Source organism: Panthera pardus, unplaced genomic scaffold, assembly GCF_024362965.1.
Source record: "Panthera pardus isolate Hobbes unplaced genomic scaffold, ASM2436296v1 HiC_scaffold_8, whole genome shotgun sequence".
In the NCBI taxonomy this organism is placed as follows: Eukaryota; Metazoa; Chordata; class Mammalia; order Carnivora; family Felidae; genus Panthera; species Panthera pardus.
In genome coordinates, this window is record NW_026527013.1 from 108,370,670 (window position 1) to 108,393,770 (window position 23,101).

The 23,101-nt window shown below is 38.3% G+C and overlaps 1 long non-coding RNA gene across 4 annotated transcripts in view; it reads right to left on the reverse strand.

The window, feature by feature from the left end:
- LOC109263772 (uncharacterized) overlaps nucleotides 1–23,101 on the reverse strand; it is a 220,655-nt gene that overhangs the window by 34,216 nt on the left and 163,338 nt on the right. For all 4 annotated transcript variants that reach the window (XR_008420451.1, XR_002078385.2, XR_008420450.1 and 1 more), the window contains 2 exons: nucleotides 13,155–13,370; nucleotides 11,444–11,636 (listed from right to left, as the gene is read on the reverse strand). This is a non-coding gene — a long non-coding RNA (uncharacterized LOC109263772). The remainder of the gene's footprint in view (nucleotides 1–11,443; nucleotides 11,637–13,154; nucleotides 13,371–23,101) is intronic.

Sequence of the window (23,101 nt, forward strand, 5' to 3'; positions counted from 1 at the left end):
CTTCACTTGTAAGTTTAATGAATGTCGAGAGTAATTTTTATTTAACATTTTAGAGGAGGTTAATACCATATTTATTATTCATTTTTCATCTAAAATGTGGTTTGCAATTAGTCTGCAGAGTAAAACACTTAAACTCTAAATTTTATCATAAAAATAACAAAAATGAAAATGATAAAAAAGAAAGATTTAAATAATATTCAGTAAGAAAATCAGTGGGTGTGGGAATTACAAGACTTAATCGAAATGATTAGAAATACGAATATATTGAGTAACCTGTTAAATCTAGCAGCCAGACCAAAGGAGATGGTGATCAAAAGGAGAAACAGGGGGCGCCTGGGTGGCTTGGTCAGTTAATCGTCCGACTTCAGCTCAGGTCATGATCTCATGGTCCGTGAGTTTGAGCCCCGTGTCGGGCTCTGTGCTGACAGCTCAGAGCCTGGAGCCTGTTTCAGATTCTGTGTCTCCCTCTCTCTCTGCTCCTCCCCTGTTCATGCTCTGTCTCTGTCTCAAAAATAAATAAATGTTAAAAAAAAATTTAAAAAAAAAGGAGAAACAGTTTCCATTCCAAGTTTCATCACTAATTAGATATCTGAGGTAAAAAAAAAATAATAATAATAATGATAATTTTAGAATGAGAGGACGATCCAAAGGATCACTGAAGGAATTTTCTCCGACAGTAAAGACCCTAACAATTGCTCTTACAGCCTCCATCTGATCACTTATATTAATGAGAACTCATGGCTTTATGAAGGAGATGTTACATTTTCTATAAATTATCTGAGAATACTTCAGTTTAAATAAAGTGATATAAATGTGCATATTAGTTTTAATCTGTGCCCGAGGGATGACGAGTTAAGGTAAAGAATTTTACTGAAAATTACATACCCCAAGGATGGTTAACTACTGCTTGCAAAGTCCTCATCAGAATTCTCCATTGCAGAATGATGATCATAATCAATTCAATCATCCTGAGTCTTGATCCCTGCTTAGTATCGGATGGTATTGTAATTATCATTAAGAAAATCAGAATATTTTTCTGGGACAAAATGAGCACTGTATAAGATAATATGGTCTCCGTCGCTCCTCATCAGGGAAATACAAATCGAAACCACACTCAGATACCACCTCACGCCAGTCAGAGTGGCTAAAATGAACACATCAGGAGACTATACATGCTGGCGAGGATGTGGAGAAACGGGAACCCTCTCGCACTGTTGGTGGGAATGCAAATTGGTGCAGCCAGTCTGGAAAACAGTGTGGAGGTTCCTCAGAAAATTAAAAATAGACCTACCCTATGACCCAGCAATAGCACTGCTAGGAATTTACCCAAGGGATACAGGAGTACTGATGCATAGGGGCACTTGTACCCCAATGTTTATAGCAGCACTCTCAACAATAGCCAAATTATGGAAAGAGCCTAAATGTCCATCAACTGATGAATGGATAAAGAAATTGTGGTTTATATACACAATGGAATACTACGTGGCAATGAGAAAGAATGAAATATGGCCTTTTGTAGCAATGTGGATGGAACTGGAGAGTGTTATGCTAAGTGAAATAAGTCATAGAAAGAAAGACAGATACCATATGTTTCCACTCGTATGTGGATCCCGAGAAACTTAACCAAAGACCATGAGGGAGGGGAAGGAGAAAAAAAAAAAAAGTTAGGGAGGGAGCCAAACCATCAGAGATCCTTAAAAACTGAGAACAAACTGAGGGTTGATGGGGGGTGGGAGGGAGGGGAGGGTGGGTGATGGGTATTGAGGAGGGCACCTGTTGGGATGAGCACTGGGTGTTGTATGGAAACCAATTTGACGATAAATCTCATATTAAAAAAATAAATTAAAAAAAGATAATATGGACTGATCACTTCTGCTTTGGGTTGACTGAGGTATAAAAATCTTGGTTAGTTCAACTTCTCAAAATTGTGTCCTGTGCCTAGGGTTACACCCCTCATTTTGATTAGCAGACAAACACAATTTTGCTACTGGAATATTGTCACATTTGCCTCACAGGACTCTTTTGTTTAATTGTAGGAGTGCCCAAAAGAACAAAGAAACTCTATCCAGTTTGCAAGTGGAATTCCTGACCTGTATATACTTGCTAATAAATATATGTTGGTGGCATTTAGCCTGAGACTTGCTTGTGTCATAAAACAGCAAATAGTGGCAAGGTACTGGAGGCTACAGACACAAAAGGAATCCAATAATTATTTTTTTTCCAGCTTTATTGGGATATAATTGACATATAAAATTGTGTAAGTTTAAGGTACACAATGTGATGATTTGATACATGTATATATTGCAAAATTATTTTCACAATAGAGGAACCCAATAATTCTGAAAGACTAAATCAGTTTAGATAAGTTTACAACAGCAGCCTACTCTGTTTTTTATTTTTGTGTTAATGTCTTAGAATACCATTTATTAATTTGCAAAGAGAATATCAAATTTTAAGTGAACCAGAACATGTATTATTAGCTGATGAACACATTACCCCTTCTGGTTTTATAGCTCCCAAAGGAAATATTCTTTATATTGAGCTGACACTGACTTCTGTAAAACTTCCATGCATTTATCATGGTTTTCGTCTTCCGGGCCACACACATAAGCCTAATCCCTCCGAAAGAGAGCTAAACTTTTAAACATAAACTAGAAGTAGAAGACCCAGAACATGACTTAATTTTTCTATTCTGACTGAGACCTCACTTTCCAGTACAGTATAAAATTCAGTTACAGCCAATTTGTTTACCCTTTCCAAGTCACGTGAAAACCCCAGGACCTCACAAAAGTTAGCCCATTCAGGGAGTCCTTTCTGGTCTTTAATCCATATGTGTCCCTTCTGATTTACTCATTATTTAAGGCCAACAGATTGCTTGAAGAAGGCTGCTCCTGTGCAAGGTGGGGACCCTAGGATACTTGCCATGGTCCCCAGACCTGGTGCTTAAGGTAGGACCTTTCTAGTTGCACCAAACAATTCTACTCTGATATTCTGCCACTTCCCTGGAAAAAAAAGTATCTTGGGAATTCTTGCTACTGATAGAATTCCAAATCTTGGCCAGCTTCTCACTATGAGAAACATCCCTAGCTCCAGGAATTTCTGCTCCCTGTTCTCCAAGAAGACTATCCTTCTACACAAGCCTATACATACCCTTTACCTTCATCAGACAGCGCTTTATCATTTCCTTCCCTCTTGTTCTCCACCACCATCCCCCCAGAGGCAGTTAATTTTCAGACCCTTTTAAACACAGATTAGTTTTATCTGCTCTCAAATTTGTATAAATTGAATTATACAATATATATTTTTTTAGGTGTGTCTAAAGCTTCTTTCACTTAGCAGCATTTTCTTATAATTCTTCCATATTTTTTAATCAGAAATTCATTATTTTGTATTCTATTCTAGTGTAGTAATATTTCATTATATGGATATATCAGAGTTTCATTCAGTCTTCTATTTATGAACATTTGGATCATCTCCAGTTCTTAACTACTACAAAAAGCGTGTTGTGAACATATTTAAAATTTTTTCTTGGCTAAATACATTGGAGTAGAATTGCTAGGTCATAGGTAGATACATGTTTAGTATTATAAGAAACCATTAGACCTTTATAGAAAGGGCTCATACTGTTTCGCATTCTCACTAAATATGTGTTTATCCACATCTCCATCAACAATTTGATGTCGTCAGTCCTTTTAGTACTAACCAGTCTGTTAAGTATTTAGTAGGATTTCATTATGGTTTGAGGTCAATCTAGTCTCACATACCTGTGTCTTTCCATATTTTTAATTTCAACTATAAGCCATAGTGAAACTATGCCCTCTGTCTCCAAGTTTCAAATCTTCAAATATTAAGAAGCATCCCAGTTGGAAAATTTAGACAGGCCTCCTCTTATTTATGAAGACTGAAACAGGAGTATAAATGGAGATCAACATACCATAGTCTAATATTTTAAACTTCTAAATCAAACACGTAAGCTATTATTTAAACATGTTATATCTTCCTACCCTGATATATGTACTTTACAATGATGCAGGGATGCAGATTCAAAGTTCACACTTAAATGTGGAAATGTAGGGAAGCCAGTCTGCTGCCCTCTGGCCTCCAATGTATCTCAGGCCTGGCTGTCTCCCACCCACCATGAGGTTTCCCTAAGCACATAAATGTGGACAGGACAGGCATCCTAGTTTTATTCTTATTTCAACACAGAGCTTCCCCACCGCCACCCCTTGGGTCTAGAGAAGTATATCTCAGTACAGTAATCTGGAAGTAGGCTGAGGAACGATGGGCAGGCACCAGGAGAATGAGTCAGAAAGGGAGAATGTGGACATTAGGTGGGCATATCCTCTGACCCTTCTCCCCCTCAAAGCCTTGCTTTTGGAGAAGAGTACACAGAGGCAGAGACCCTTCTTGTAAAAATCTGAATTTAATATACTGACAACACCCATTTTATTTGCTACTACAGTTTCTTTTTACTATTTGCTTGAGTGACAACAACTTCTTACTAAGTCACCACTTTTGCTACAGATTCTGTTGGCAGATTCTGAAGGGACCTATCATTTCCTCAGCCACCCTAGTCTTTCCCCAGTATTTGACTGAGTATGATGTTTCCAATGAAAACAGGAAGGAAAAACAAAACAAATTGACAAACACAGAAAATGCCAAAGCTTGGAAATGGATATGGATCTACTTCCGAGGACATTTTATGGCTGATATTTAGGGAGAGATTAGTGAGAGAATCAAAGTAAGTAACCAGAGAAAAATAATACACCACCCACCGCACACATGCACACGCACACACATCTGCCAAAATTATATACAGTTGGATCATTTAGAAATGCTTCAGAAAACATTAATCATAGTTAATGTGATTGAACCCTGCTTATGTATGTAAGTCACTGCTCTAAAGGCTTTATGTGTATTACTTGTATATCCTTATGTATTATTATCATCTCCATTTTATAGATGTGGAAACTGAGGCACAGCGAGGGTAAGTTAAAAGCATGGCTCCAGTTTGCTCGCTAGGAAGTAACAAACGCAGATTCAAATCCAGACAGTCTGTGTAGAATCCACAGGGTTGGCCAAGAGGTTACGCTGGGTAGGTCTATGTGTTGGACATTTTATGAGGTGTTTTATATAGATTAGCTAATTCAAACTGTGACATAGGTATAATGATCTCTGCTTGACAGATGAGAAAATAGAGGCTAACTAATTTGCCAAAATTATAAAACTAGTAAATGGCTGAACTGGGTTTTACTAACTTACCAAAGTTATTTAATAAGTGCCTGAGCTTAGTTTCAAAATTGATTAAATTATATTCTGGGCATATGGCATAGGAGGGCAACATATAATATATATTTTTAGTGTGTTTTTTTTGTGTGTTTTTCCTTTTCAATTTACACATAAAGGAATAAAATTCATGTCTGGGCACTTCTTTTACATGGAGCACTTCATCTTTTAACAATGCCTGATAAATGAACCATTGCTGTATCTTGCCATAGAGAAGGAAGATGTGATTTGATTTGATTTTCAGCTCTGCAGCCTAAACCAAACGTAAGGTTTGGGAAGGTGCATTATAACTGGCATTAACTGTATTTGATTTTTTTTTCAGGGAGAAAAACATTTTCCTTCTTACACATCCATTAAGTATTAAACACATTATTTCATTTCTATATAAACCTATGGATAAGATAACCTAGTGATTTCATATTTCCCTGTGAACGCAATAAAATCTGAAGAAAAACTGAAGAAAAATATCTGTACCAAATCATTCAATATGCATTCCTCAGTACATTCCAGGGCTTGGAGCACATACAGGAAAGTGTGGAAAAAATGACTGCCTGAACTCTCCTACTTAGAAAGATTTAATTTTCCTTCTGAGCCCTTAGTGTGAGCATAGGTGCGGTATTTTATTATACATCTGTCACATGTTTTCAAGTTGCCACTGAATTGAGCATGTGCTTCTTGAGTGTAAGAGGGCTTAGAAAACTAGAAAAGATTCTTAAAGGAAGCGGCGTACTTTCTGTCCCTTGACAGAGAGATATTTGCACATGTAAGCGTAAACTGAGACCTATCCAACAGCTTATGACCTTGCTCCTCAATGCACCACTTTTATGACAATGAGTCTTACTTGAAGCAATATGTATTGACTAATTATTCTGGTTAAATTATGTTTTTCAAGTTTTACACTAAAATTCATTTTTCACAAGCCTTGCGAATACTAGGAGGTGTGAGGAGAGAGTCCTTCCACCGATGGGGGGCATCAGTAATATTCTGAGTCTGGAGATTCGAAAAAGAAAAGCAAAGACAATAACAGGAAACTCGATGGCTCCTTTAAAATAAGGATCTCTGTGGAGGACTACTTCAAATGAGAATTCTGTACCAGTACACGTGTAGGTTTCCTATCCTTGGGGACGATATTGTTGTTGTAGAGTGTGAATGTTAGTAGGTGTGTTATACTTTCTCTAAATGCTCCTCATAACCATGCTGTAAAATGCCAACGCATATTATTGCAAACTTTATCTGTTTGTTTAGCTTTGGAACTCGGCTTTCCAAGAATGTTTCAGCAATGCATGGGAGGGCCCTGGCGAGAATAGACCCCACACAGCTGTTGGCAATGAGGGTGCCAGGGCACAGCCCCTAAGGAGCAGGAAGTTACTCCCACATATTTGGCAGTCCTGCGGGGGCATGGAGCCGCTAGGCAACCTGGCCGCCCCAAGTCCTTTCCTAAATGATAGGGTCTCTTTCAAAGGATAGGGGCCAGGATCTCCGGTGGCAAGGCTTAGAAATGAGCACTTGAAGCAAAGGGAGATGAGAAGGAAAACAAATAGGCTGTGGCGTCCTTGCCAGCACCAACAGGGATGGAGAAATCCTTTAGCTTGCTGGCTTGGGAAAAAAAGGGCCTTCAAGGTGAAGAATGTTTTTCTTTTGTTTAGTGTTTGAACTCTGCCCTGCTTTGACTTGTGATTTATATGGCACTGTGGTTTTTTTATTGTTGTTCTTTGTGGCTTAATTTTTTTTTTTTTAAGAAACAAAACCAAAGTCAATAAGAAATAAAAACAAAGATTACCCTTCAGACTATCATACGGTTATATAGGAAACATTTTTGAAATTAACTTAAAAAAATTATCGGGGAGAAAAACACTACGTTGAGGATCTGCTACGTGCTTAAAAACTGTTAAAACATGTATTATTCCATTTGGTGCTCATGATTACACCAATAAAATATTTATTTTTAGCTCTGTTTTGCTAATATAGAAATTAAGGTATGAAGCACTTTACACTGTAAAGTGAATTGTGTGCATTTTTCCTCATCATTATTAAATAGTTTTGTCACATAGGAATATCTTACACCAAATACAGATTGAGCTATTTTCCAGAAAATTCCATTGTCAGTTTCATAATCTCTATTTAACAGTATTTCTATGGAGATTTAAGTTTCCAACCTATCTGATTACACAGTTAGAATTAAATACTATGACAGAATTTTTAAAAAGAATTAAATTAGGAGACTCTCTGTTGAGTCATGCACTGCTCGCAGTAGTCACTGGCCATATATAGCCACATTAATTTGAATTAACAAAAATTAAATGAAATGAGAAAATTGCATTCATTAGTAAAACTAACTATATAATTAACTATTTTAATTAACTACATTTCAAGTGCTTAATAGCCACATGTGGCTAGTGGCTACCATGTTGGATAGTACAGGCCACAGTATCTTTATCATCACAGAAAGTTTTACTGACCAGTGATGCTGTGTTCCTCATCACTTTACATTTCAGATGAAAAGGCAAAATTCCAGAGTTACTGTTTGTATAACAAATAACTCTGGTGGCTGGGTTAGCATTTGTGGAAAGTCTTATTTAGTTATGACTTCAGGAAATACTAGCTTTAATATATCGAGTGCTATTTTTCATTTTCTTCTTATATTTATCTCTTCATTCATTAAGCATGTTTTTTTATCGAATGGTAAGTTGCAAGAGGAGTGAGCTGTTCAAGCGAAGGTAATAGTGCCATTAAAGGAAGAAGATAGGATATAATAGGGTGGTTTGAGATACCCATCAGTGCCCAGTTTTGCTAAATTATAAGGAACCTGTTGAATAGTTTCCATATTGGTTACTCTTATGTATCAACTTGAGGGCCAAGGTGCCTGGATATTTGGTCAAACATTACTCTGAAAGAGATTTACATTTAAATTGATTGATTTTGAGTAAAGTAGACTGTCCTCCATAATGTGGGTGGGCCTCATCCAGTCAGTTGAAGGTATGAATTAAACAAAAGGCTGACCTCCCTCAGCAGGAGGGAATTCTGCAACAGACTGCCTTTGGACTTCATCTGCAACAATTCTTCTTTCATGTGTCTTCAACCTTGACAGCCTTTGCACTTAAACTGTAAAACTGGCTAAGCCCTGGGTGTCCAGTCTGCCAGCCTACTTGACAGATATTGAACCTGTCAAACTCTACAATTACATGAGTCACTTTCCTAAAATAAGTTTGTTTCTAGATATACACACCTATTAGTTCAGTTTCTCTGGAGAACCTTAATAGAGTGATGGCATAAAGGTAACAGAGGCAATTTGCAATAAGAAGCCATTCACAATTTTTTAGTAGAAGAAATACAAGATAGAACTGTGTTTTAAGAGAATGAATCATGTGATGAATTGTAAATTGCACTGAGGGCAAAACACACAGTACAGAAAGGAGAGAATGTAATAGAGGTTAATACGGGTTCAAGAACAGAAGTGACATTGTGATTCGGAGGGATGGAATAGATAGAAGATCATGTAAGCTTTGGGGTCATACTGATCTGGATTTGAAACCCCAACTCTTTTCTTTCTTATTTGATTGAGCTTAAGTAAGTTCCAGAAACTCTTTCCTTATCTGAAAAATGGAACTAATCATAATATCAACTTCATGACTGGAAGAGTAGAATAAATGAAACATTACTTCTGTAATGTAAGGTTCTCTGTATCTCATATAGTAACAACAAAATACTTGCTCTTTACATATACAGGTATATATGTGTATATATATATATATATATATATATATATATATATATATATATTTAGTTAGGTATATATGTACATACATATAAATGATAGGACACAGAGAGCTAGTGTGTATGTATATATACACATATACGCAAGCTCTAACATGTAGACACATATATGTGCTATTATATATATGTACATATATATAATATATATAAACTACATGGCAAAATGATTTCAAGTTAATATTTTAATAATTTAGCAGTTTGGATAAGAAGTTAAAAGAAAGGGAGGAAATTTCAAGTTTAGGTGACGTGGACAAAAGGCACCATTAACAGCAATAGCAAAAGGAATGGCTGTTTGGGGGTAGAAGTTGAAGAAGGATAATAAACTTGAGGTTCATCTTGGAACATTTTAGATTTGATGCTAAAGGAGAGCCAAGGAAGAAAATGTTTAGGTGGTCAGAAGTGCCGTGTGCCTGGGCGCTCAGTCAAGTTAAGCCTCTGACTCTTGATTTCATCTCAGGTCATGATCTCATGTTTCGTGGGACTGACCCCTTTGTCAGGCTCTGCACTGACAGTGTGGCGCCTGCTTGGGAATCTCTGTCTCCCTCTCTCTCTGCCCCTTCCCCCCAAATGGACACTCTTTCTCTCTCTCTCTTTCTCTCAAAAATAAATAAACATTCAAAAAATAAGCTGTGAATGATTAATAATACATCATAAAGTAATTGGGGTAAAGTAATGAAAAACCACATCTTAATTCCAAACAAGTGAAATAAAGCTATTCAGATTTTAATATATGAATATGAACATATGAATATATGAATATATGAATATTTAATATATGAATATTAATATATGTATTTTAACACGAGTTAAAATACATTTATATGGCATTAAATTTGTACTGCGTTTATTATGTTTCATCTCTGCAAAGCTTCAGATGAACTGTTGCTTTTTTGAAGTGGGTACATGTGTCAGATGTCAAGTACTATTAACTGGAATAGTGTGAGAAGTCATGGCCAGACATACGTTCATATTAGTGCTGATCACCTATTATATGTGGATTTCGTGACTCGTTTACTTTACTTCTTCCTCAGAATATCCTTATTGGTCAGTAATTATTCCCTAATTCATAGATGGTGTTCTAATTCCTTTGAGAATACATAGTTAGTAAGAATATAGTTTGATCTGAACCCAAATTTTATGTGGTTTTGACAGCACTTAGATGTGTGGACTACTTACCAGAAATAGTGTTTTTTTTACCCAGTGATTATACAAATTAAATATATTTCTCAGAAATGCCTCAAGAGCATTCTGTGGCTAAAGACTGTCTATTCTTTCTGGGTTCTGCTCAGTCACAGAGGAAGTTGTAATAAAAGTTCTCCCATGGTAAGAAACTTAATTTTATTTCAGCTACTGTCTCCTCCCACTGTCTAAAAAGTTTATGTACCACAGACCATAAAAAACACAACCGAAGACAGAGACTCACAGGACAGGGCTGAGGTAATCTGTGTTCTGCAAACACTCTTCCTATACACCATTTGTACAAAAGCACAATAAGACTTTTTAAACATCTGTTTTTGAGGTTACTAAAACTGAAAACATCTACAGACTTCAAACAGCTTTGAAAACTCTAATACAATCTGCCATATTAGAAGCTAACACCAGTCAAAATACATTATCTTAAAGGAACCTATTCTTCTGTATTTTATTTGCAGAATTATTCTATTATCCATCAGTCTAGCACCAACTGTATTTACTATATCTGGGGACACTTTTTAGAATTAAAATAACATTATAAATTAAAGTAGATTGCATATTTATTGCCCCTTCACATTTTCAAGCTTTGACAAAAACCAGGCAAAGGCCTTTGAAGATGGTCCAGAATCCTGCAACAGAGCGGAATGCGTCAGGAAATCAGCTTCGTGAGGTAGCAAAGTTCCCGAATGCTCTGTGCTGGGCCACAAATTGGCTAATGGGCAGTGCAGGCAAGTGACCACTTACAAAAAGCACTCTGACAGGTGACTCTCAAAAGTGACTGGAAGGTGACCCCAGCAAGAATGTAATTTGTTCCTACTCGATCATCGTTCATAGGATTGACCTATAGGTGAAATCTGACAAATTTCCCTGTAAATGAAATATTCCAAATCCCACACAAATTCTTGAAAACTCCATTTCAACCCATAAAAATATCAAAAGAAATTATAAAAATAAAACACAAATATATGCCTTTAACATACTCATTAAGGTCCTCGGCAATAAGAGCACAAGGAGTATCTGTTGTTCTCTTGAGGTGACCCTGCGTGGGCTTCTGGATGCCTCCTGGATGGGAGTCGGTCACCAGAAAGACAAGCCATAATTTGAAGCTTGGAATTCTCAGCCCTCCACCTTCCATTCTCCAGAGAGGAGAGGGGAGTTGAAAACAGAGTTAAAACTTGATCATTCCTACCTGAGAATGCCTCTGTAAAAATCCCAGTAGTATGGGATTTGGGAGTTTCCAGGTTGGCGAACCAGAACGCTGCCATGTGCCACTGGGCAGGCCCCAAACTCCGTGTGGACAGAAGCTCCTTTGTTGGGGACCTGGCCCTGTATAATTCTTCACTGGGTTTTTGTGTTTTATCCTTTTTTAATAACCCAGTAATCTAGTGAGTAAAATTAAATAATGAATTAATTAAATACTTTTTAAGTAAAACCAAATAGAATATAAGTCAATTTGTAAGTATTCCTCATGGTGGATTATCCTATGTGATTCTTCTCTTTTCTTTTCTTTTCTTCCTTCTTTCTTTCTTTCTTTCTTGAGAGAGAGAGAGAGAGAGAGAGAGAGAGAGAGAGAATCTTAAGCAGGCTTTATGCCCAGTGTGGAGCCTGATGCAGGGCTCAATCTCATGACCTGAGCTGAAACCAAGAGTCAGAGACTTAACTGAATGAGCCATCCAGGTGCTCCTATCCTATATGACTGTTAATGGCAAACCTACTTAATTAAAAGGCAAATCCAGTGAAATTGAAAGTATGTTTCTTCAGTAATAGTAAACCATCTTTTGGGAAAGAGACATTTCTCTTTGCACCATGATCGAAATTAGATTTAAGTATGTGTTGCTTACACTATAAAAGGATTTGAATTGCTAGTGCTAGAGACACGTTTGCCCCTAAAATTTGCAGCGTCCAAGGCCCACATCCTACAGGTCTGAATATTTTAAAATTGTCCTTCAGGCTATAGTCATGGCCATGCACTATAGTGTTTGAAGCCTAGTCCTGCACTCACGCTGCAGCTGAGATTCAAGGGGTATTGCTCTCCCCAGGCTGCAAAGCTCCCTGTGAACCCAAGCAGCCACCTGGATCTGCTGGCACAGAGCAAGGCAGAGGATGGTCTGGTGCCCAGGATGCCAGGGCAGTCACTGGATCTGCCCAAGCCCAGAATGGGACTGACTGAGTCAAGCTCCCCATTCTGCTTACCTTTCCAACTCAGGGTTTCCAGGCAGTTCTAATCACTTCCAAAAGCTACACAGCCCCAGCAGGGGGAGGGATGGAATTCAGTTATTTGGAGAATCCAATCTGACTAAACACCTTTTGGGGTGATTGGAGGCAGCTGCCTTAAACAAAAGCAGCTCCTTTCCCAGGCTTTCAGGCCAGGAACTGTGATCTTCTTCTCTCCTGTGTCCACCCCCACTCCCCCAAACACTTACACTGGTTTCTCTCAGCCTTGCATCGTGTGTGTGTGTGTGTGTGTGTGTGTGTGTGTGTGTGGTGACAGAGGGAGGGGGTTTTAGTGGGTGTGGGGTGTGGTTTGGTTCCAAACATTCTTCCCAAGGAATTCTGTTTGTTTGTCCAATTGGTTACCAAACTTTTAAAAACCTTCCTAGGAAGGTCAAAAAGAAACTTAAAAAGTCCTTGAATTTGAGTGTTAGAGATCTGTTTTGGTTCTCCTTATAGTGCGGGCCAAGCTCTGGAGCCTTTGAAGGCAGGGCTAACTCGGAAGAGATTTATCTTGTTCACATGTTTTAAAGTCACCTTCACTGCTTGCCAGAGTCTTGACATTCAACTGCAGGAGAAACGTCTAGTTGTCTCATTGCCATTCCACTAGAGGTGTATTATTTGCCACTCAGATGCACCTCTCTCAATCGCATGTGGTTCTTTGGGGATGGTCAGACAGGGTGCCTTACCTGGAACCTGGCCTCCAGGTTGGGAACGTGACCCTGGCTTGGACAATCCAAGTGTTTCATGCCCTGGGAACAGGATTGGTGCAAGACAAATCAGGCTAATCAGAATCCAGAAATTTGACATAGACAATAGGAAGAGCATGTTCTTTTCCTCAGGAATCGAGAGTGTGTAAGGGTAGAGCTGACCGTATTCATCTTACTGCCTCTTGAAAGGAGCCACTGATATTGAAGCCAAACAGAAGCAAGGAGAAATAAGAGACAAAGTCCTAAGAATAATGTTTAGATCTCTGAATCCAGCTGTGTCCCCTTGAAAAAGCTAATAAATCCGTTCATTTGGTTTAAACTAGTTAGAGTTGGGCTTGTGTCACTTGCAACAAAAAGTGAACTGAATAATAGAATTTAATTCTAAAAGCAGTAATTCCATCTGATCCCAAGCAAATGCACCCAGATGTGCCACACAGACACGTCATTTTCAAAATGAAACTTGTCTCTTTTGTTCCCTCCTCCATAACACATCTGCTTTTTCTCCTGTATTCCATGCTACCAAACAACCCCACTGGCCCTGATGGTCCATTTCTGTTAGTACTGCCACATTTTCTCCTGAATATTCTTGAGTCCACTATCTCAGTTGTTCTACTGTTGCTGCTTATTCCATAATATCCATTATTTTGTTCACTGAACGATTGCAACATTTTCTAACTGATTTCCCCTACCACTAGGTTTGCTCATTCCAAACTATTCATCTTGTTGCCAGAGGTAGATTTCTGGAGTATACGCTGAAACATGTGATCCCTGACCCCGTCCCCATCATCCCATTAGTAGTATTAATCACTCATCATGGCCTACAAGATAAAGCTAAAATTCCATAACATGGGTTAGCTTGTTCCTTTAGAATCTGGCCTTAGCCTGAACATTTCTAACCATGCCTTTTGCCACTCCCTGCCAATAATCTGTGGTCCATCCATAATAAATCACTCTAGTTCCTTAGGTACACTAGTTTGTTTACACATGGTGTTTCTTCTTCACCTAGGATGGCCTTTCCAACATTTGTCCTCAGCAGAAAACTGCTATGTACTTTCCTAGACTGAACTAAGTCTTGCTCCCTTCTACTAGGCATGGTATTTGAAGGTTCTTTATAACCTGAAAACTCCCTCACTTCAGAAGCTCAGCATTTTATTTGTATCCGTTAATCTCAAATTCACTTACAGAGTCTGTGAGGTGTGATCACAGAGGAACAGGAGGAGTAGCAATGTGTCCTGGAACTTTGCTGTAAAAAGGCAATTGTTATTATCTACCATTCCAGAAGCCAAGACAAATGCAAACATTTAGATCTCATGATCCCGTTCTATTTGGCTGGCTCTATATATTCATGGATCAGGCACTTGTAGTCCCATTAAAATAAACCCTAAATGCTCACTGATTTGTGCTGAAATCAGAGGGGACACTCCATGTTGTTTATGGTCTGTCTACTTCAGTGTGGCTTCTTTCCCAGGGCCCCACTTGTAGCTCTGTCTCTGCATCTCTAAATTAGGGACTTTCCTATGTTTTCATCAGCTTTCTACTTTGGACATTTCCTCAAGGTCTTTGGCTTGGATTCCCACTGTACACTTTCCCCACTTCAGGTTACTCTGCACAGCATATCTACCGTAGCCAGCGCATTGGGACCTATGGGTACATACACATACTCCCCACTCTTGGGCATATGGACACTTCTTAATACTGACCAGAGCCTCCTTTTAAGTCTGGTTTGCAGGAAATATGAATGTTTGGTTTAGAGGTACAGTTTAAAGACCCAACAGTAATCATGAAATCCAACTAGAATTTTTTGCCATTACTTAGCACACTTTGCTTCGCCTGGCTTTTTTAGTCTCCATGTGGAAGGAAACAAAAGTTCCTGTTTATTTCTCGAAAGTGCCTGCCTGCAACACTGTTCATTTTGAACCAGAGAAGACTGACTCATTCATTTCAAATAAAGATTTCAGTTCTTCTCAGCAGCCTGGCTCCTTGAGGCTTTCCAAGACAACAGTGCCTGGGTAAAGGTAGTTTATCACTAACTCCCGGATCACATGATGCCAAATGCTGGAGTTTTAGAGTCATAGGTGTTCTGCGAAACCCTCAATGCCCAAGCGAGACATGCTGAATACATTCTGTGCATTCTGGTAAATACATCAAGGTAATAATTACTTCCACATTTCCCCTTTTAAATACACATTTTTACTCAGGGCCACAGTTTGCCCTTACATACACCCAATGCATTTCAGATTTCTGTGTAATTTAAAGAAAAAGCATTGCTGAGGTGAGCCAAATTTATATATGAGTTCTTTGTGTAAGTTATTTCAGAGCTACAAAGGCTGTGTCCCCATGCTTATATACAGTTTGTTTCCTCATAATGGCTTTCTGCCATCAATTGGAATACCTTTCTTACAGTGCCCTAGATCCCAATATGAAAAAAAGTTTACTTATTTTTTTTTATTATTTTTTTTTAAAGAAAGACTTCTTATGTATGTTTCTAAGACAGGAGGACTGGTTTACATTTTCAAAACCCTCAATCTGGATATAGTAAAAGAGGTGATATGTTGTAGGGGGGGAATAGTGAATTGGAATGCCAATGGAAAGAATGGGCTTGTTTTCTTGCTTTGGGAGCAAGGGAAAGCATGAGTTTCTACTCTGTGGAAACTGAGGAAAAAAGCATTATAACATGTCTTTCTAAGATATAGCAGGTATAACAAAACATTTCTTTATTTAAAACGGAACTTTGTAATATTATTTATGAGTAGAATTAGCTTCTCTTGTACTCATTTTCTTCCTTGTAAAATGCATACATTTAGTTTCATAATGCTGTGAAATCTTCCTTATGGTCATCAATTAGATGACTACTTGCACTGTCTGCTAAAATTGATAATGTCATTTCAAGGTGACATTGCTCATCTTCACAGATTTGCATTTCATTAACATTTGAGAATAGTATCAATATTTCTTTGGTCACAGAATTTGCTTTTTTTGTTGTTTGTTTGTTTGTTTCAACTCCTCCTTCTAATTATATTTCATTCAAGATTATTTGGGACTTGATTTGGGGGTGGGGTCTCTTTGTGCATTGTTTTTACATTTTCCCAAAATAGCTCACAGTTTATAGATGTATCAGGAAGTCACTAGGTTTTACTATGTTTCTTACTATCATCCATGCTTTCTATTAAAACTTATTTAAAATAGCACAAAATTTTGTCTGTGGTTATGGGAACATTAAACTTAAGTGCATCCTGTGAATCAAATACGTGTCTGTTCAAAGACAATCAAAAAAGAAAAGCAATTGAAAAGTGAAGTGCAATGTTATTTTGTTTTATTGGAATGAGTTTTTCAAAAACCAGATATCGTGGTGCCAGATACGTTGTTTTAATGGTCAACTGCTTGGCATCCTGTCAAAAGGTGGAACTAGTATCTGGAACAGCCTGATGGGATAAAAACGTCATAGCTTTGATTTTACTGCCTCTGACTACAGACAATTGTTCAAGATATACCTGCTTAATCCTGCAAATGGTCAGGCGTTCAGCACCATCCATGGAGGTTTTATGGAGGAAGTTATCCAGGACCACAGAAAGTATCATTTTTATGGCATTCTTCGACTGTTTGAATAAGCTTCAAATTAATAATGACTTTTGAATACCTTACCATAAATTAAATTCCAAACAAAAACATAACTGGCCTATTCTCCAAAGGAAAATTCTAGAACTCAGAAGAATCTCATGAAACTATTTCTATTATTTTTACTGGAAGTTTTTGAATGAATGAACCAAAAGTTTCAGTAAATAGATTTTTCAGTATATATTTCTTTCATCACTTTCATTCCCGTCTATGGTAATTCATATGTTCATATCTGAATTCTCACTAGGCAGAGGGCATCTGGAAAGGAGGGACAATATCTGTATTTAAGCATCAGAAACAATGCAAGGGGGTAAACCTAAAGAACTCTAATGCCTCATCTGTAAAGTGGGCCAATGCCTGTAGCAGGAGGTACATGTTGTAACAACAGATGCCAGCATTCAATGGATGCCATTTACCTTTCCTTCCCTGAGTAGTGGCCATTTTCCATAAATTACTTAAACTTACACCTTCCTTTATAATTTCCCTGTGTTGGTCTTCCAAATAACAACTTAGGAAAAGTCCAGACCTAGAGAATGAGGAGGAAAAGAAGAGGGGCTACCAAATGTTGAGTGTGAGTATGTGCTACTTGTCTCTGAGACAGGCCATGTTGCCTCATTTGGGTCGGTGTTCCCAACTGTCTCTAATCCCATAGCTCTTCCTTGGAAGAAAGAATAGTCAAGTGGCAAAAGCTATGGCTCCAGAATCATACTCGAAGTGTTCAAATACCCAGGTTTGACACTTGATGGTCACATGCATTTGGGGGAATTGTCTCTGAGCCTAGAAAACTTGAATGAACTTCACCCTACATCATGGGATAATTGGGAGGACCAGTGAGGTGGATGCAAATAAACTATTCATCTTTGACCTTTATACATGGTAAGATTTGTTCAATCATTTTCCAGGAGATGAGTATGAAAGGAGGGAGCGGGGACAAATGCACTGATTAATGCCATAAATAATGCCATTTGCTAACTTTATGACACCAGGAAGAGTTTGATGAAATTTAATATGCATTCATCCTGATCTCCCCATCTCTCTTAGCAAGTCAGTTGCCTCAGTTGGCAACTCTAACGAACTCAGAAGTGAAGAGGCAATGTGAGCTGACCAAAGACCGTGGCAAGCTAGGGAATGGTGACAAGTGCTAGCCTAGTGTCTTCCTTCACTCTTAATACTAAGAAGTTTAATGAATGGGCAGATGAACATGTGGCTTAGAGTGCCCCGAGCGAAATCTGTCAAGCCATTCACTCTTGGTCACAATTAACGACTGAAAAAATTGGAATGTGGAGAATGTAGTAGTTTATGGGAAGTCACAAAATTTCTAAGAAGGCGCAAGCCTTGCCTATGTTTTCTATAAAAATAAAACACAGTATCTATAATCTTTTGCTCATGATTGTAGAGGAACTGCAAAAGAAGGATAATTAACTACATTTATATTTACTGAATTGTTTTCTTCAGGAAATAATATATAGAATTCAGATGGGTGAGCCCAGTGTAAAGGATGTGACTGTCAATGTCAAAAAATTATCCCAATACTTTCTCAAACAATTGACATAATACCTTATTATATATGTATGTGGAACAAAGAGTGAGAGGAAATATCGCGTTATGTCCTTGGTTTGAAATGACAGGTCTACACTCACAACCTGACCTGTAATCTCTTGTTTCTGTGCCAATCTTTGTTTTTCCACCCACATTGTAAGTTCATTAGGTATAGGAGCCATGTCTCATCCTTCTGCCAAAAAAAGTTAATGACAAATGACACTGGTTTTAAAAAGAAATTGTTCTTCATCTGCAGAACAGTTACTGCTGAGGCATTGTCATCAACACATACCCTCAGAGTTATATCCCTCCAGCATGGGTAGCAGTCACAAGTCACCCACACTCCATCATCTGATCCCTTTTTTGACCAGCAGGGAATACTTGCAAGACAACTGAATGGAATCACAGTGAGATGCTGGATGGGCAGAATATCACTGTTTTTATTTTATATATGATACTAAAGGGATAAATATCACAACTCCAGCCTCATTAACACTGTATTCTATACAACCATTAAGCTGCATGCTGACACATGTATTTGACCTGGGACCAAATTCACTGTGGCATACTAGAATCATTTTCAACTCATTTATCTTGAAAAACCCAAGTCAGAATTTCTATGTGTATCGTGCACCTTAGAGGTTGGTGGGCCAGCACAATGGTTTAGGAAAAAGAGACATGGTCTAAACGGGTTAATAATTTTCCCTGGTCTCAATCTTCTGAAAATCTGAAAAACAAAGGATTGGACTAGTTGTTGTTTCTTCACTTTACTGAATCTTAATGAGCTCACAATGAGCTAGCTAAAATCACAGTTCTTCTTTCATGAACACTGCTATTCAGCAGGGATAGAGCCTGTGAATCCATGATTTTATCAAACTCTCCAAACAACATAGGACAAGAAGAACTGGAGAAACACCCGACGAGGTGCTGACCTCCCCACGGCTAACCTCAAAAAGTCAGTGGTAGAGGAGATGGTAGTCATCACGTTGTTATTAACAAGCTCAGGTGTGAATGGCTAAAATGAATTTACCTATTATAATAACAGAAAAATCTAAGAGATCAATTCCTTTAGGTCACATTATTTTGCTTTTACCATGTAACTGAATGGCACAATATACAGGTATTAGTACATACTAGTCCGTGGATCCCAACAGAAAGAACACAGGAGTCCTTAAAAGTAAGGCTTATCACATCAAGCTGCAGGACCTCTCTTAACCAGAGGGAAAGAAGTTTTGCTCTTCTACTTTCCTGTCTTATATATAGTTACGGAATCCCTTTGTGACATACTATTGTAAGATCTAGAGCATGATGAAGTGTTAGAGAAATCCAAGAAATTTAGGTCCAATACAATCACAGCTGTGAAGATGAGCACAGGCCCTATTTATAAAAAAAAACGAATGATATAAAAGAGCATAAGATGTTATAACACACATGCATGCACACACACACCTTTGCTCATGCTCCAACATCCACACATGCAAACACGCTCATGGCCCCACAAATATGAACACGTGCACACCCTCTTCTGCACACATGCTGTGTCACGCTCTCAACTCTGGATTGAGTTTTTAGTTGATTAAACACATGAAACTGAAACTATCCAAATAAACTCTTTTGGCAGTTATTGAAAGTCTTTTGAAGTAAGCCAGAATGCCTCTACAGTCAATGTTTCCATACTGAATCAGTCCCTGTCATAGTGATATTATGTTTATTTTTTATGTTGGAACAGAGATTTCTTCTTTCATTGCACCAGCTCTGAAAAGATAAAAAATAAAAGGTAATAAAGCAGCATTCATCAAAGTTTAAGATCTCCTCCCTGGCGAGAGCTTATGCTCTAATTCTTTTTACAATCTCTTTATAATAATACTGGGCTGCTATTTGTCGTGGTCATTTCAGACCTCTTTTAGCCCCTCAAAAAGGGAAAACATTCTCTTACCTTCATGAACTAGTAAAGCCTCTCAATATTTGGTGATTCATTCTTTTTGTTTTCAGGGCCATGTGGTCTGTTTGAGCTTGTCATGTGTGACAGAAACTGACTGGAAGGGCCCATGTGGGCAATTCTAAAGATAATTTTGAAGATTTCCCCAAAAGCTTAAGCTTCTTTTTTCAGAGCCCTTTACTGCTCCAAAACAAAACATTTCAATACACCAATTTTAGAACTTGGGTACAAGATAAAAGAAAATTAAATATATCCAAAAGTTAGCTCATAACTTTCTACACCCCACATAAAACCACTCCCTTCCTCCAAAGTCCTTACTTTGGAAAATGGCATCAAACAGAGACTTGAAGCCATAAACTGAGGATTCATCCTCACATCCTTCCCTGCTCATCAGATCCAGTTATTCACCACATGCTGTCTAATCTACCTCCGAAATATCTATTTCTCATCTCTTGGCTCTCTCCCCACTGCGAGACCTCAGAGTAGTATCTCATTTGAGCATAGCCTCTTAATCTCCCTGCCACTAACCTCTGCTTCCTAAAGTTCTCACTGTTCCAAGCAGTGACTTATTTCTAAAGTACAAATCTGATCTTTAGAGATTTTGTGAATAGGAAGTAGAATAAGTACTTTTCTCTTAGGATTGTCAGTTCCTTTATAACCTGGCACAGTCTGACATCTCAGACTTATATGCTATTGTTTCCTTTAGCCCTCATCCACCCTCCTCTCTAGAGACACAGACCTTATTACCACTCTCTAAATATGTCTTGTGTCCTGCCATATGTCCCTGGGGACAGCAGTCTCCTACCTCTCATATCACTATACCACTGCCCCGATGTGTCAATCTAGTTCGACCTTCAATATCCATCTCATGTCTCATTTCCTATGATGCTCTCAGACCTCCCTCTCAGAGCACTGTATTTGTACTATATTCTATATTCGATAGTGCAAATCATGTTATGGGTAGTGCAATGAGTTGCATGGTGGCCTCCCGAAAGGTACATCCACACGCTAAGACCCTAAACCATTGACTATGCCTTTGTTTGGAAAAAGGCTCATTGCAGATATAAATTAAATTAAGGTTATGGAAACGAGATCATCCTGGATTATATGGGTGGGCTTTATCCAATGTAAGTGTCCTCTTAAGACTCAGAGGAAAGACACACAGGGAAAAAAAGGAGACTATGTGAAGATGGGGAGATTGGATTGACCACAAGCCAAAGAATTTGTGGAGCCACCAGAGGCTGGAAGACTTTCCCCTAGAGCCTTTGGAGGGAGCATGACACCATCCACACCTTAATTTTGAACTTCTGGCCTTCACAACTGTGAGAGAATAAATTTTTGTTGTTGATAGCCACTAAGCGTGTGGTAATTTGTTAATGTAAACCTAGGAAACTAAGAAGGATAGTTATTTATACATCTGCCACAAACTAGATCTTGAAATAGAACAGGAAAAAGATCACAAATTTGATTTTAATGAATAGACTTTATATTTTGAGGAGTTTTAGGTTTACAGAGAAGTTGAGCAGCAAGGACAGAGTGTTCTCACATACCCCTCTCCTCTAGTTACGCCTATTAGGTATTAAGGTGATGCATCAGTGACACGTTTGTTACAATGAATGAGCCAGCAATGACATGTACTTGTTGACTAAAGTTCAGAGTTTACCTGAGGGTTGGCTCTTTGTAACTTACGATCTATAAGTTTTGATAAATGTATAATAACCTGTGTCTGCCATTACCGTGTCATGCAGAATGGTTTCACTGCTCCAAAAGGCTCTGATGCTCCACCTACCCATCCTTCACTCCTCCCAAATTCTGGTAACCACTAATGTTTTTTGCTGCCTCCATCTGCCTTTTCCCAATTGTCATATACTTGGAATCATACAGTGTCTAGCCTTGTCAGATTGGCTCCTGTCACTCAGCAGTACGTCTTCATGTCCTTATGTGGCGTGACAGATCATTTCTTCTCATTGCTAATACTTCATTGTCTGGAGGTAAGAGATCATAGAATTTTACTTGACCTTTGTACCCTTAGTGCCTAGTCCAGTGTATGACACACAACATATGTTCATTGAATGAGTAGCTACAATGAGTAGGTACATAATAGATGGAACTGTTGAATGAATACTAATTGAGTTTTGATGATTTACCGATTTTATAAAATGAAAGCTTTAAACTCTATACAATGACCGAAGTGGTTGTGTTTTCTTGACGCCAGTGAAAGCACCCAACGGCTGTTATTCATGGGTTCTGGGTTCTGGGTTTTGCCTTGCACTGAAGTAATTTGTGTTATATCCCAAACCAAAGGACTAAGCACAAATTGATGATGATAGGACACCTAAACAGCTCCTTGTTACAGGAGAAAAATTAGCCCGCAGGCACCTGGGTGGCTCAGTCAGGTTGGGCTCATGTCACGATTTCACAGTTCATGAGTGTGAGCCCTGCTTCAGGTTTCACGCTGACAGAGCAGAACCTGCTTGGCATTTTCTCTCTGCTCCTCCCCCGCTCACATGTGTGTTCTCTCTCTCAAAATAAATAAATAAACATTTTTCAAAAAGCAGCCTAAACCACCAAAAGGCATATGATTTATATGCATAGGTGGAATACACTTTGACTTTCATTACTGGTAACTTTGGTCACTGATTTTAAAAATGGTTAACAGGTAACTAAGTAACATTTAAGAATCTCTGCCAGGGCCAGATTTCAGGTTGAATATTGCCCTTGCTGAGCCCCACAGCTGAATGGCTGGGATCAGAGATATTTGAAACAATTATCCTTTAGTTTGCAGCTCTTTTATTTTAATTTTTTTAATGTTTTATTTATTTTTAAGAGAGAG